This window comes from Mytilus galloprovincialis, chromosome 7 (genome assembly GCF_965363235.1).
Source record: "Mytilus galloprovincialis chromosome 7, xbMytGall1.hap1.1, whole genome shotgun sequence".
Classification (NCBI taxonomy): domain Eukaryota; kingdom Metazoa; phylum Mollusca; class Bivalvia; order Mytilida; family Mytilidae; genus Mytilus; species Mytilus galloprovincialis.
Genome location: NC_134844.1, coordinates 54,968,904 through 54,983,482, shown reverse-complemented (window position 1 = coordinate 54,983,482; position 14,579 = coordinate 54,968,904). Strand labels below are relative to the sequence as shown.

The 14,579-nt window shown below is 33.7% G+C and overlaps 1 long non-coding RNA gene across 1 annotated transcript; it reads left to right on the top strand.

Moving 5' to 3' along the window:
* Positions 1–8,392: 8,392 nt before the first annotated feature.
* Positions 8,393–12,271, top strand: LOC143083310 (uncharacterized). The gene is made up of 3 exons (XR_012980628.1): positions 8,393–8,655; positions 11,039–11,263; positions 11,999–12,271. It is a non-coding gene; the product is annotated as an uncharacterized LOC143083310 (long non-coding RNA).
* Positions 12,272–14,579: the final 2,308 nt, after the last annotated feature.

Sequence of the window (14,579 nt, the reverse complement as noted above, 5' to 3'; positions counted from 1 at the left end):
ACTACTGAACATCAGACAATAGTGTCACAACACAACAGAGAAAGAAACACTTTAAAATATCAATTGGAATGGCTGAACTCAATACAAAAAACGTAGTTGCACAAATGAACATTCACTGAACGAAAACAAATTGATCTACGATACAGTCTAAATACAAAGTTAATAGAATAAGGGATGAATAATTAAATTAAGTAACAGCATAATGCCGCTGTAAAATGCTAAACAATTTCAGAAAAAACATCAACTTTGAAAAAAAATACGTCATATTATACTTCTTCTTCTGGCTGTATAATTTTCCGTTTAGGAATAACTAGAAATGTCTTGCATATCAATAAAAGTATTTTAAAACCTGGTACACGTGGGGTGAATATCAATAATACAACTATACAATTGGTGTTCGATAAAACTTCGTGTTTTTCATGTACAGGTGCCGGTAATTTGATGTATATACAGTATTTAAGGAAAAAGGGAACAATTTTGATGTTCATAGTACGAAGAAGTGAAAAATTATAGTAATTCCAAACAATCAAACTGGTATATAATTAGTTATCAAAGGTATAAGGATTACAATTTAATACACCAAACGCGCGTTTCGTCTACATAAGACTCATCAGTGACGCTCAGATCAAAATAGTTATAAAGCCAAACAGGTACAAAGTTGAAGAGCATTGAGGACCCAGAATTTCAAAAACGTTGTGCCAAATACAGCTAAGGTAATCTATTCCTGGGATAAGAAAATCCTTAGTTTTTCGTAAATCATAAACCTGATACAAGTTAACATTAAATAACAAAAATGCATTACAAATAGCATCAACAAGTAAACTTAACAAGAAAGTACTATTTGAGAGTAATTTGATAGTACTCGCAGTTACTGACAACTAGTTAAAAGCCAAAACAATTCATAGTAAAACAAAATCATGCATCAGCGAATAAACTCTACTAAAACACATCTCAGGGATTTAGTATTTTAACGTCATGGACAGTCAAAGAAGACTTTACTTAATAAATGTATTGACAGGCAGTAGGACAGTTAGGAGTCTATCTCTTTATAGATAAAAAATGAACGTGTGTGTGTCTTTATTTGTCCCGTTTAAAAAGAATATAAATCTAATTATGTTTTTTTTTTATTTGCTGATGATAAAATCGATATTAGTGCCAATGTAAACTATGTTCAAAGATCTAATTACAACATTGGTAAGATAACCTTTACTTTGTTCTTTCCATTAACAATCCAAACTTTTTTTATTGGGTTCCAGTAACATAGTCCACCACCAATTTGACATACACGGTCACCTTAATACAATAATCTATGACAAAAAAGACGATTTTAGTTTTGAAATTTTCAATTTTCCCAAACTTTGTAAAATAAATTCCCCAAGTTAAAATCTAAATGTTTTGTGTCAATATATAGAATAACTAGATGTGCTATGACAGCAGTCACCAAAAGGACAATGATGTAACACTGGTCAATAGTAATTGGCCATCCTCGAGTGAATCCCCTACTCTACTATTCTCTATATTATCTTCGTATAATTTAAATATGAATGTAACGCGTCTTCTGATTGGCTGACGTTGTATTGTCTATCCGCTAATAGACATTCCTCAAAAAGACATGGAACGGAATCGGTTTAATTCATATTAACGATTGGATGAATGCATGATCGTAAACAATAAGCAAAACATAAATCTAATTGTTATAGTTTTCGTGCCACCATGTGACCCATTTCAAGTTAAGGTAGCCCTTTATTGACCAAAAGTAGCCTCTTTGCGGGAAACAAACGATAACGCTGTAAAGAGTTTGATACTACACTTGTACTATTTTTGCATCCAAATTATTATGACGTCATTACAGAATATAGCTTCGTGGAATCTTACGGCGTCTGCTTCAAATAAAAAAAAGGTAAACCAAAATATGGCATTGAGAACAGTTGTGAGAGTAACAGTAGAAAATGATAACTTTCTGTCTAAAACACTTATCTACTGGCTATTCGGATATCCGCAAGTTTATTGTCCACCTGGACGACCATTTTTTTTCCTTCCGCTTTGAGTTCGGGGACAATAAATTCGCTAGTGTCATATAAGCATGTCAAAATTTGTATTTTCTGGTATGATTAGTCATTTACTAGATGAAAGCTGTGAATATTCTGAATTGAAATATTCCATCAAATTCCAGTAATTGCAATTTTATAGATTTTAACTTTGAAAATGATTATTTTCAAATTACTTATAAATTTTACAGTAGTTTTGCAATTAAATCGTAAGTGGTCCTGATGATATGATTCACTTTGGAAGAAAAAACATCTTTTCAGCGCATGGAAGAACAATTTAGACTTCATTAATTGACATGGTTAAGAGTTTGAAAGGGATTCAAATTAAAGAATTTCAATAGAAAACAAAATCACCCGTGATTTAGTCCGCATAAAAGGATCTGAAATACACACAAATATTTTCAGATTGCGAAACAGCACTGGAAATGTAACATAGCAATAGTGTTTTTTTTTTTTTCAAAGTACAAAAATGTATCACCTGATATTTCTATTAGTTTTTCTCTTTGCCTGGACTTTGTGTGACATAGTCGTCATAAGAAACCAAAAGGATAAAATATATACTGGTTATATGCTGTTTGAACAGACGATGCCGATGTGGTCATTGTGTGCCCAATTTTGTTCTAGAGTACAATTATGTAAATCAATAAACGTTATCTCATCAAATAAGTCTTGTCAGATATATGATACTGAACCTGGTGATAATAATCATTATGGTGAACTCATTGAAAGTTCAGGAAATAGATTTGTAGCCGCCTCAACATTCCCTGAGGTATGTTTAATAGAATATACGTATTTATATTGCAATAATTTTTCTGACAATTATTGCGTCATATCTCTAAAATCAAAAATAAGATAGATCGGTGTGTTTTCGTAACAATTTTTAAGCAGACAGTTTTTTATGTTGAATCTTTTGTGCGTCATCATTTAAATTTATTGTCATCAACTCACCACTTACTTGAGACGAGTTTCGAATTAGCACATACTATGTATTGTGACTAGAAAAAAAACGAAAATTAAACTTTATGCATTTGCTGCGTTAAAAGAATTTTTATTTTACGATAAAAGTCAAACTGGTGAGATTTAATTCCCTAAGCGTATCACAAGCCCAGTAGTCAGCACTTCTGCGCTAACATGAATTATCCTTGATATTGTCATATTTATATTTTGGAACTTTATAGCTCTACATCTTTTATATAAGCTTTGGATTTTACATATTTTGGCCACGAGCATCACTGAAGAGACGTGTTTTGTCGAAATGCGCATCTGGTGCAGAAAAAATGGTACCGTTAATGTTATTGCTTCCACTGGGTCGATGCCTCTGCTGGTGGACTGTTAGTCCCCGAGGGTATCACAAGCCCAGTAGCCAGTACTCCGGTACTGGCATGAATATACGGATTTTTTGTGTTATTAAATTTGCTGTTACAAAATGTTAAAAATTATTATAAATTAAGGAATGTATCTCCCTCGTGCAAAGCTCTGATTCCTTTCACGGATTTGGCTATACTTTTTGGAACTTTTGGATTATAGCTCTACATCTTTTATATAAGCTTTGGATTTTACATATTTTGGCCACGAGCATCACTGACGAGACATGTTTTGTCGAAATGCGCATCTGGTGCAGAAAAATTGGTACCGTTAATGTTATTACTAACACTGGGTTGATGCCTCTTCTGGTGGACTGTTAGTCCCCGAGGGTATCACCAGCCCAGTAGACAGTACTCCGGTACTGGCATGAATATACGGATTTTTTGTGTTATTAAATTTGCTGTTACAAAATGTTAAAAATTATTATAAATTAAGGAATGTATCTCCCTCATGCAAAGCTCTGATTCCTTTCACGGATTTGGCTATACTTTTTGGAACTTTTGGATTATAGCTCTACATAAAGGCAACAGTAGTATACCACTGTTCAAACTCATAAATCAATGGACAAAAAACAAAATCGGGGTAACAAACTAAAACTGAGGGAAACGCATTAAATATAAGAGGAGAACAACGACACAACACTACAACGTAACACACACAGAAACGGACCAAGCATCAGACAAAATCCCACGAGAAAAACAAATATAACATCAAAACCAAATACATGAATTTGGGATAGACAAGTACCGTGACACGTCTTATCGCAATGTGAATTTACACTCAAAATTAAGAGAAAACATACGACGCAACGTTAAAATGTAACACACACAGAAACGAACTATAATATAACAATGGCCATATTCCTGACTTGGTACAGGACTTTTTAAAGAAAAAAATGGCGGGTTGAACCTGGTTTTGTGGCATGCCAAACCTCCCCTTTCATAGCCATGTGAAATATAACATTAAAATGACAACTCAACACCACAGGACTACAATATAAATAAATTGGAGAATACAATTGACAAAGAAACACACGAACAACAGCCAACAAAAGGCAACAAGTTGAAAATTTTAATACGTCAGAAGTGCATTTTATCCACACAAGATCCACCAGTGACGCCCAGATACAAAAGTTTGAAAGCCGAAACAAGCACAAAGTCGAACAGCATCGACGACCAAAAGATCAAAAAAGTTGTGCCAAAAACGGCCAGAGTTTTCTGTTAGTTACCAGAACATCCTTATTATTTAGAATAATTTATACTTTTGCAAACAGTAAATTTATAAAATTATTAAACAGAAGCTGTACATGATAGAACTGAAATATTAACTAATTACAGGAAACAACTGAAATACATTACATAACCAGACATTTGCAACACAAAATGTAGACACATCCGAACAAGCCCAAACCCCAACGCCAAGTGACGTCATATTTGAAATTGTAAAAAAGGACAAAAAAATGATGACGTCATTTGAATTTGTAAAACAGATCATCAAAAAATGAAAAAATGACGTCATTTGAATGAATAAGATAGAATTAGGATCGATTTAAGATTATATTTGAACTAAATACTGATATTGCATTTAATAACAATGCACATGTTAATATTTATTATTAGCAAACTAAGGTAGTAATTAACTATATTATATAATAAAGCTATGTCCGGTTTGTTTTGAATCTGACTTCAAACATAAAATATCGTACTGATTACGTTGAACAAAATGAAATCTAATAAATGAATGCGGTGATTAATATTATTTACCATAACACATAAATATAATAGGAAAGACATCAACACATTTGACAAAATCCAATGAGAATTACAAATATAACATTAAACATTTAAACTAAATAAATGAATTTGGGATAGACAAGTACCGTAACACGTCTTATAGTAATGCGAATTCACACTCAGCAAAACAGTCACAATCGGGAATAAGTCACGTTTGGTAATTAAAAGATTAGACGACATAATGACAAACAACAATCTACCATGTGGTAAAAATGTCCTTAGCTTGTTTGATCAAAGATACATAGTATGGATCCACCAATTCGTGATGGTATCCATAAAATTTACGGAGTGTCAATTTTAATCTGTCCTCCTCAGATTTGGATCTTTTATATAAGCTTTGGATTTTACATATTTTGCCCACGAGCATCACTGAAGACACATGTATTGTCGCAATGCGCATCTGGTGCAGAAAAATTGGTACCGTTAATGTTATTACTACCACTGGGTCGATGCCTCTGCTGTTGGACTGTTAGTCCCCGAGGGTATCACCAGCCCAGTAGCCAGTGCTCCGGTACTGGCATGAATATACCGATTTTTTGTGTTATCAAATTTACTGTTACAAAATGTTAAAAGTTATTATAAATTAAGGAATGTATCTCCCTCATGCAAAGCTCTGATTCCTTTCACGGATTTGGCTACACTTTTTGGAACTTTTGGATTATAGCTCTACATCTTTTATATAAGCTTTGGATTTTACATATTTTGGCCACGATCATCGCTGAAGAGACAAGTTTTGTCGAAATGCGCATCTGGTGCAGAAAAATTGGTACCGTTAATGTTATTACTACCACTGGGTCGATGCCTCTGCTGGTGGACTGTTAGTCCCCGAGGGTATCACAAGCCCAGTAGCCAGTACTCCGGTACTGGCATGAATATACGGATTTTTTGTGTTATTAAATGTGATGTTACAAAATGTTAAAAATTATTATAAATTAAGGAATGTATCTCCCTCGTGCAAAGCTCTGATTCCTTTCACGGATTTGGCTATAATTTTTGGAACTTTTAGATTATAGCTCTACATCTTTTATATAAGCTTTGGATTTTACATATTTTGGCCACGAGCATCACTGAAGAGACATGTTTTGTCGAAATGCGCATATGGTGCAGAAAAATTGGTACCGTTAATGTTATTATAGCTAAACTGTTTACATAAATTTGAATTTTTTTAATACTAACTTAAAGGTTTTCTACTTCAGGAATAGATAACCTTGGCTCTATTTGGCAAACTTATTATGAATTTTGGTCCTCAATGCTCTTCAGTTTCGAACTTTATTTGGCCTTTTTAACTGTTTTGGATTCAAGCATCACTGATGAGTATTTTGTGGACCAAACGTGCGTCTGGCGTAAATACAAAATTTAATTCTGGTATCTTAGATGAGTTTATATATAAGTATTCCTAAACATTTTAGTTTCAGTCGTTAAGAAAGAAGAGAGAACACACAGGCCAATGCTTGGCAAAAGTGCAATTTTTAAAAACTAATTTCTCGTAATATTAGGAAATGCATTCAATGAAATATATATATTAATAACACTATTGACAACGTTAAAGCGATACATAAAAAAAAATGGCGTTGTCATTTTATTTTCGTTTTATGAGTTTGAATGTCACTCTGGTATCTCTCTCATTTATTCAAAATATAGGTGAAAATAATCACGATAAGTCATTCACTGGTTGTGTGCTCAGCACATGTCATTTTTTCAATACTGTTTCATAATACCTAAACATATGATCATATATTCGACATTTTTATTTTCTACTAAATTATAGGTTAAATGTGGACCACAATGCTCTCTCCTTTTCAAATATTTTCATTTCAAAAACAAGTTATGTTCTATGTAAAGAATTGGAAGATTTCATAATTTATGCCGTCACTCAGAAAATATCAGCAATCGTAATGATCAGCGCTATAATGTAGAAAGTCTTTGAAAAAGAAGAAAAAATACATGTAAAAGGGTATGGATCGGCGGTCATTCATTTCTGTATTTTGAAAATATTTTAGGTTATTTTACTTTATCCTTTATTTATTCCCTCATTATTTTCTATACTGTTGATTTTGACCTACTTGTATCTATTCTTTATTATTTTTATTATGCTTTTTCATGAATTTTTAGCCCATTAGACACTAAACATGTAAGATAATATAAAATTGTATTTGTTCTGATGATTTTAGGAACTAGCCGGTCCATGTAAAGGTCATGGCTGTAAGCTTACTGAAGTGTGTATCCCACAGTCATCGACTTACACTTGCATCCCTGTATTTGTACAGTTTATTGAAAACAGTCAACGTAAGTATATAAGAAAAACAAATGTTTTATGTTTTAAGACGACATATAGAGAGATTCAAACAACACTTCATTGAGATACTTGGCCATTGTTCAAAACAAGTAACATCATCATAGAAAATATTGTGTGGACCAATAAAGATGACATTTTTATCTCATCTACCTTCATACAAAGACGTCTCTAGGATGTAATAGTTATCTAAGGTACCAGAATTATAAATTAATACACCAGACGCGCGTTTCATCTATATAGACATACAATTTTTCTGGTCTACCAATTTTATTATTGATTATAAAATTTCCGTTGTGGGAAACGGATATGTATATCAGTTTGACATCTCTGTTTGATTCCTTGTTGTAAAGGGAGGATTCTGTACTCTTTGACCAACTCAGTATAAATAAAAGGAGAAATGCATATTTCGATTTAAATTTTTACTGCTTTTTTTATGGGGTATTCGTCAATGATATAACAACCATTCGACACAGAAAACCAAAAGACATCTAATTTAAAAGGTCAACATACAATCTTCAGCAATGGGATGGTGTCAAATACAAAATCGACCGAGTCGACTCATAACATATACAAATATATTGTGAATACATTTACCAGAAACTATCAAAAATTTAGAGATTTTGGTATTGATGACGGACCTTAAAATAGATTATTTACTACTTTTTTGGTTTTGAGGGTCTCAGTTTGACTTAAGACCAATTAAAGTGTCGTTTCGTTGTTTTTGATTTCGTAACGTATTTATAGTTTGCTTTTGGGGGGTTAAGACTTTATCTAATCTTCATTTCAAATATATGCACATTTTGTACGTTTTGCTTTGTGCACAAATTTAGTAGTCGGTAATTAAAACACGATTCAGAACTAGAAAATTATTTTTATATATTTTTTTTTCATTTAATATCGACCAAACTTTAAAATGTGATACTTTACACGTAGCACTCGATGAACATTGGTGCTAATATGTATAAGGTCTACAGGAGATTTGTAAAGCCAAGAGAATCATTCACTTTTAAAATGCAGCGTAAAACGAGTATCGTGATGTTTTTGGTATTCTTCTCACACTTTTCCATCGGATTAGTTACACAAGAAAAGCTGTCGACAGGGATAAACACAAACACGGCCATATTGCGGCAAATTTTGGCAAAGTTATATAGAGGTAATTATAACATTGAAATTTTACTTTCTTTTGGGGCGGGTGATTGGTAAAAATATATGATTATACTGCATAGATATTTTGGGGTTAATTTTGAAGATTCTAGTAGAACTTTTTCAAATATTTGACATCTCTCGGCACATTGAAAAAAAATGTACTGGTATGTTCAGCCTGGAAATAGTAAATAATTATTTTCCATGTCAAAGGTTTATCTTGATTTTCATATGATGAAGACATCATCTTTTAATAAGTTTAATTGAAGTCTGGAGCTGGCATGTCAGTAACTGCTAGTAGTCCTTTGTTAATATGTATCAGTGTCATTTTCCTTAGTTTCTTTAAAGGTTACTTATTCTGACATCGGACTCGGACTTCTTTTAAACTGATTTTTCTGTGTGTTTGTTTATTCTACATTGGCTAGAGGTATAGGGGAGGGTTGAGATCTCACAAAACATATTTTACCCCGCCGCATTTTTGCGCCTGTCCCAAGTCAGGAGCCTCTGGCTTTTGTTAGTCTTCTGATTCTGAATTTTAGTTCATGTATATGTCTTGAAGTTTAGTATGCCGTCCATTTTCTCTGAACTAGTCACAAATTTTTGTTTATGGACCAGATGAAGCCCGCCTCCGGATGTGGGATTTTCTCGCTGTGTTGAAGACCCGTTTGTGGCCTTCGGCTGTTTTCTGATCTTTGGTCGGGTTGTTGTCTCTTTGACACATTCCCCATTTCCATTCTTAATTTTTTTTCAAAAATAAGAACTTTTGTTACTATTACAAAAATTAAGCACAAAGCATTATTCAGTTTTTAGAAAATGACGCTTCAGCGGCATTATTCCGATACCATTGACCAGAACAACAGGAAGTCGATTATTGCCTCCGCCTACCGCACTCGGTTTCATATTTACTATTTTACAAACTAACTGGTATCTGCTTGTATTCCGCTACACTCGAACACAGTGTTGTAGTCGGAAGGGAACCAGTTTACATACTTCATTTTATTTACAACAAAAATGTTGACCTGTCCATAGAAAGGCTTGTATAGTCCGCGGTTTTATTCTCCAAAATTGGACTTTCCAGAGGGGGTGCAGACTATAGAGTACAATAAGCAAGAAATAAGAGAACAAGTTCAATTTCGCGGCGAGGTGGTTGTTTACGATCCGCCATCATTGATCTTGTAGATGGCGCTCTCATCATTTTTCAAACTAATAATTTTAACTCATCCATATTAATAAGTTATTTCTATTTAATATCAAATTAAAACTGATGAATATAAAAACTAAACCTTTCATTACAAATTTTACACGTGCTTTTTAAACTTCCTATTTAAACATCGCAAGTTTCAAAATTGTTTTTTAAGTGAGTTATACCTATTTTAACAATCATGAAGCGTTCTAGAATCATTATAAGCAGTTTCTACTTCTGTTTGATGATGGAAAACAGGTTTTCTCAAGAAAATACCGCAAACGATCGCAGAGGATTTGAAATTTACAAGTCAAATCGGCACCTAGTTAAATCGGCATCTAGTCAAATCGGCACCTATTTGAAGTCAATTCGGTATCCAATAATATTTGTTATAATATTTTCTATTCAATTGATTAATAACTTTTACCAAGTACATAGTTAATATGCTGTTGTGTATATATCAATTATATGCTTACGAGACATGTTGCATTGTTAAACTAATTACGGTATGTGAAAATCAAGACTTGCATAAAAAATATCCCAATATTAGAGACAGTGGCGTCATTTTTCCTCAGAACTTTCAGCTCTTTGGTTACACTTTACCTTTAAATGATCTCGTCCTGAATATACTCTAAACATTTAACTGTTAAACGTCACGGAAAATATCCATTCATCCATCCATTCTTATTAGTGTAATGCAAATGGCGGTAAATTCGAAGCACCAGATCATCCCTAGTTTTTCGTAGAGTTCGTTTTGTTCAGTCCTTTGTTTTCTATGTTGTGTTTTGTATACTGTTATTGTCTTTCTTTCGTTTTCGGGTTTTTAGCATGGTGTTGTCAGTTTGTCATCGACTTATGAGTTTGAATATCCCTTTGGGACAGGGTTGACGACACAAAACACAGGCTTACTGTATTAGAACAGTTAATATTCAGTTTGCAGTTTATGTTAACCGGTTGATGAATAGAACGGATACAATTGCACATACACTTTCTCATTAGACATTTAGAATTTTACAATGTATTTTCACTTCGAAGCTGATCTATGGATTTTTCTTTTTTTTTTCTACGGAATGCGTGCTAATCATAATGACATTTAAGTCACAGTAGGATATACCTCAAACGATACTATGGAATGTTTCATCGTAAAAAAGACTTGATCATTTAGTAGAAACATATGAATAAGAAATTGTGTGTTTATATCACATTCCAGACAATCCTGATGTTGACAATTTGCATGAGGTAGCAGAAGGGAAGACATCCACTCAAAGTTCGCAACATTCAAGTTTTAAACCGTATAATGCTAATGACGGCAACCTAAACACCTTTTCGCACACCACTACAAGTGCTACAAAACAGTCGCCATACTGGGAGGTTGACCTTGGTCGTAATTACAAGATCAGACAGATCGAAATATTTGTACGGAGAGACTGTTGTGGTAAGCTGGTTTGTTAAAATTATAAAGTCAATTGTCTAATATGTTTTAAATCAATATAAGCAACAAGTGACAGTCATTGCCAACTAAGCTTTGACACAAACTTTGCAACAAAAGCTGCACAGGAAGTAAAACAACTGTCCGCCCAATAAAATTAGATTAAATTGACTAGGGAATAATGAGCTGTAATAATGATACAAAGGGATAGCTAAACCATTGTCCTTATTGCATATAAAAAAGAAGAGATGGTATGATTGCAAATGAGACAACTCTCCAAAAGAGACCAAAATGACACAGAAATTAACAACTTGGGACAGGCACATATATACATAATGTGGCGGGGTTACACATGTTAGTGGGATCCAAACCCTTCCCCTAACCTGGGAGGGTGATTATAACAGTACAACATAAGAACGAACTATAAAAATCAGTTGAAAAAGGCTTAACTCGTCAGATGGACAAAAATACAAGTGGACGTGGACGGTTAATTGTACATCCTAACAACAATAAGACACTAGGTATACAGATCTGAGAGTACTCGCAGTTAACTAACAGCTAGTTCAAAGCCTCTAACAACTAATAAAAATGTATGTTCGGAACCTATGTCCGTCCAGAACTTTCTTGTATATACAAATAAACAGTCTCTGCCATTTGTAAAAGCTTAGAAACGAAATGACTTTGGGAATTTTTTAAATATCTCTTTTTCTTGATTTTAAGTTTTTTTAATTTATGTTACAGGTGATCTTATCCGCAAATTAGATATAACCTCGGGACCATCACATAATCAGATGACGCGTTGTGGTTTTTACTCAGGACCTGCCAAGACAGGATACCACCTGGTCTTTGAATGCACACCGATAATAAATGGCCGTTACGTCAAGATACAGAAGAATGACACGACAAACCTAGCTTTAGCCGAGGTGAAGGTGATGGCAATTGCTGACAGGACAGTTGGTAAAAGATACTTTTTTCTCAATTGCATATATATCACTTGAAATATAATACATGTATGTTCAGCCTGGGAATAGTAAATAATTATTTTCCATGTCAAAGGTTTAGCTTGATTTTCATATGATGAAGACATCATCTTTTAATAAATTTAATTGAAGTCTGGAGCTGGCATGTCAGTAACTGCTAGTAGTCCTTTGTTAATATGTATCAGTGTCATTTTCCTTAGTTTCTTTAAAGGTTACTTATTCTGACATCGGACTCGGACTTCTTTTAAACGGATTTTTTCTGTGTGTTTGTTTATTCTACATTGGCTAGCGGTATAGGGGAGGGTTGAGATCTCACAAAACATATTTTACCCCGCCGCATTTTTGCGCCTGTCCCAAGTCAGGAGCCTCTGGCTTTTGTTAGTCTTCTGATTCTGAATTTTAGTTCATGTATATGTCTTGAAGTTTAGTATGCCGTCCATTTTCTCTGAACTAGTCACACATTTTTGTTTAGGGACCAGATGAAGCCCGCCTCCGGATGCGGGATTTTCTCGCTGTGTTGAAGACCCGTTGGTGGCCTTCGGCTGTTTTCTGATCTTTGGTCGGGTTGTTGTCTCTTTGACACATTCCCCATTTCCATTCTTAATTTTTTTTCAAAAATAAGAACTTTTGTTACTATTACAAAAATTAAGCACAAAGCATTATTCAGTTTTTAGAAAATGACGCTTCAGCGGCATTATTCCGATACCATTGACCAGAACAACAGGAAGTCGATTATTGCCTCCGCCTACCGCACTCGGTTTCATATTTACTATTTTACAAACTAACTGGTATCTGCTTGTATTCCGCTACACTCGAACAAAGTGTTGTAGTCGGAAGGGAACCAGTTTACATACTTTATTTTATTTACAACAAAAATGTTGACCTGTCCATAGAAAAGCTTGTATAGTCCGCGGTTTTATTCTCCAAAATTGGACTTTCCAGAGGGGGTGCGGACTATAGAGTACAATAAGCAAGAAATAAGAGAACAAGTTCAATTTCGCGGCGAGGTGGTTGTTTACGATCCGCCATCATTGATCTTGTAGATGGCGCTCTCATCATTTTTCAAACTAATAATTTTAACTCATCCATATTAATAAGTTATTTCTATTTAATATCAAATTAAAACTGATGAATATAAAAACTAAACCTTTCATTACAAATTTTACACGTGCTTTTTAAACTTCCTGTTTAAACATCGCAAGTTTCAAAATTGTTTTTTAAGTGAGTTAAACTTATTTTAACAATCATGAAGCGTTCTAGAATCATTTTTAAGCAGTTTCTACTTCTGTTTGATGATGGAAAACAGGTTTTCTCAAGAAAATACCGCAAACGATCGCAGAGGATTTGAAATTTACAAGTCAAATCGGCACCTAGTTAAATCGGCATCTAGTCAAATCGGCACCTATTTGAAGTCAATTCGGTATCCAATAATATTTGTTATAATATTTTCTATTCAATTGATTAATAACTTTTACCAAGTACATAGTTAATATGCTGTTGTGTATATATCAATTATATGCTTACGAGACATGTTGCATTGTTAAACTAATTACGGTATGTGAAAATCAAGACTTGCATAAAAAATATCCCAATATTAGAGACAGTGGCGTCATTTTTCCTCAGAACTTTCAGCTCTTTGATTACACTTTACCTTTAAATGATCTCGTCCTGAATATACTCTAAACATTTAACTGTTAAACGTCACGGAAAATATCAATTCATCCATCCATTCTTATTAGTGTAATGGAAATGGTGGTAAATTCGAAGCACCAGATCATCCCTAGTTGTTCGTAGGGTTCGTTTTGTTCAGTCCTTTGTTTTCTATGTTGTGTTTTGTATACTGTTATTGCCTTTCTTTCGTTTTCGGGTTTTTAGCATGGTGTTGTCAGTTTGTCATCGACTTATGAGTTTGAATATCCCTTTGGGACAGGGTTGATGACACAAAACACAGGCTTACTGCATTAGAACAGTTAATATTCAGTTTGCAGTTTATGTTAACCGGTTGATGAATAGAACGGATACAATTGTACATACACTTTCTCATTAGACATTTAGAATTTTACAATGTATTTTCACTTCGAAGCTGATCTATGGAGTTTTCTTCTTTTTTTTCCTACGGAATGCGTGCTAATCATAATGACATTTAAGTCACAGTAGGATATACCACAAACGATACTATGGAATGTTTCATCGTAAAAAAGACTTGATCATTTAGTAGAAACATATGAATAAGAAATTGTGTGTTTATATCACATTCCAGACAATCCTGATGTTGACAATTTGCATGAGGTAGCAGAAGGGAAGACATCCACTCAAAGTTCGCAACATTCAAGTTTTAAACC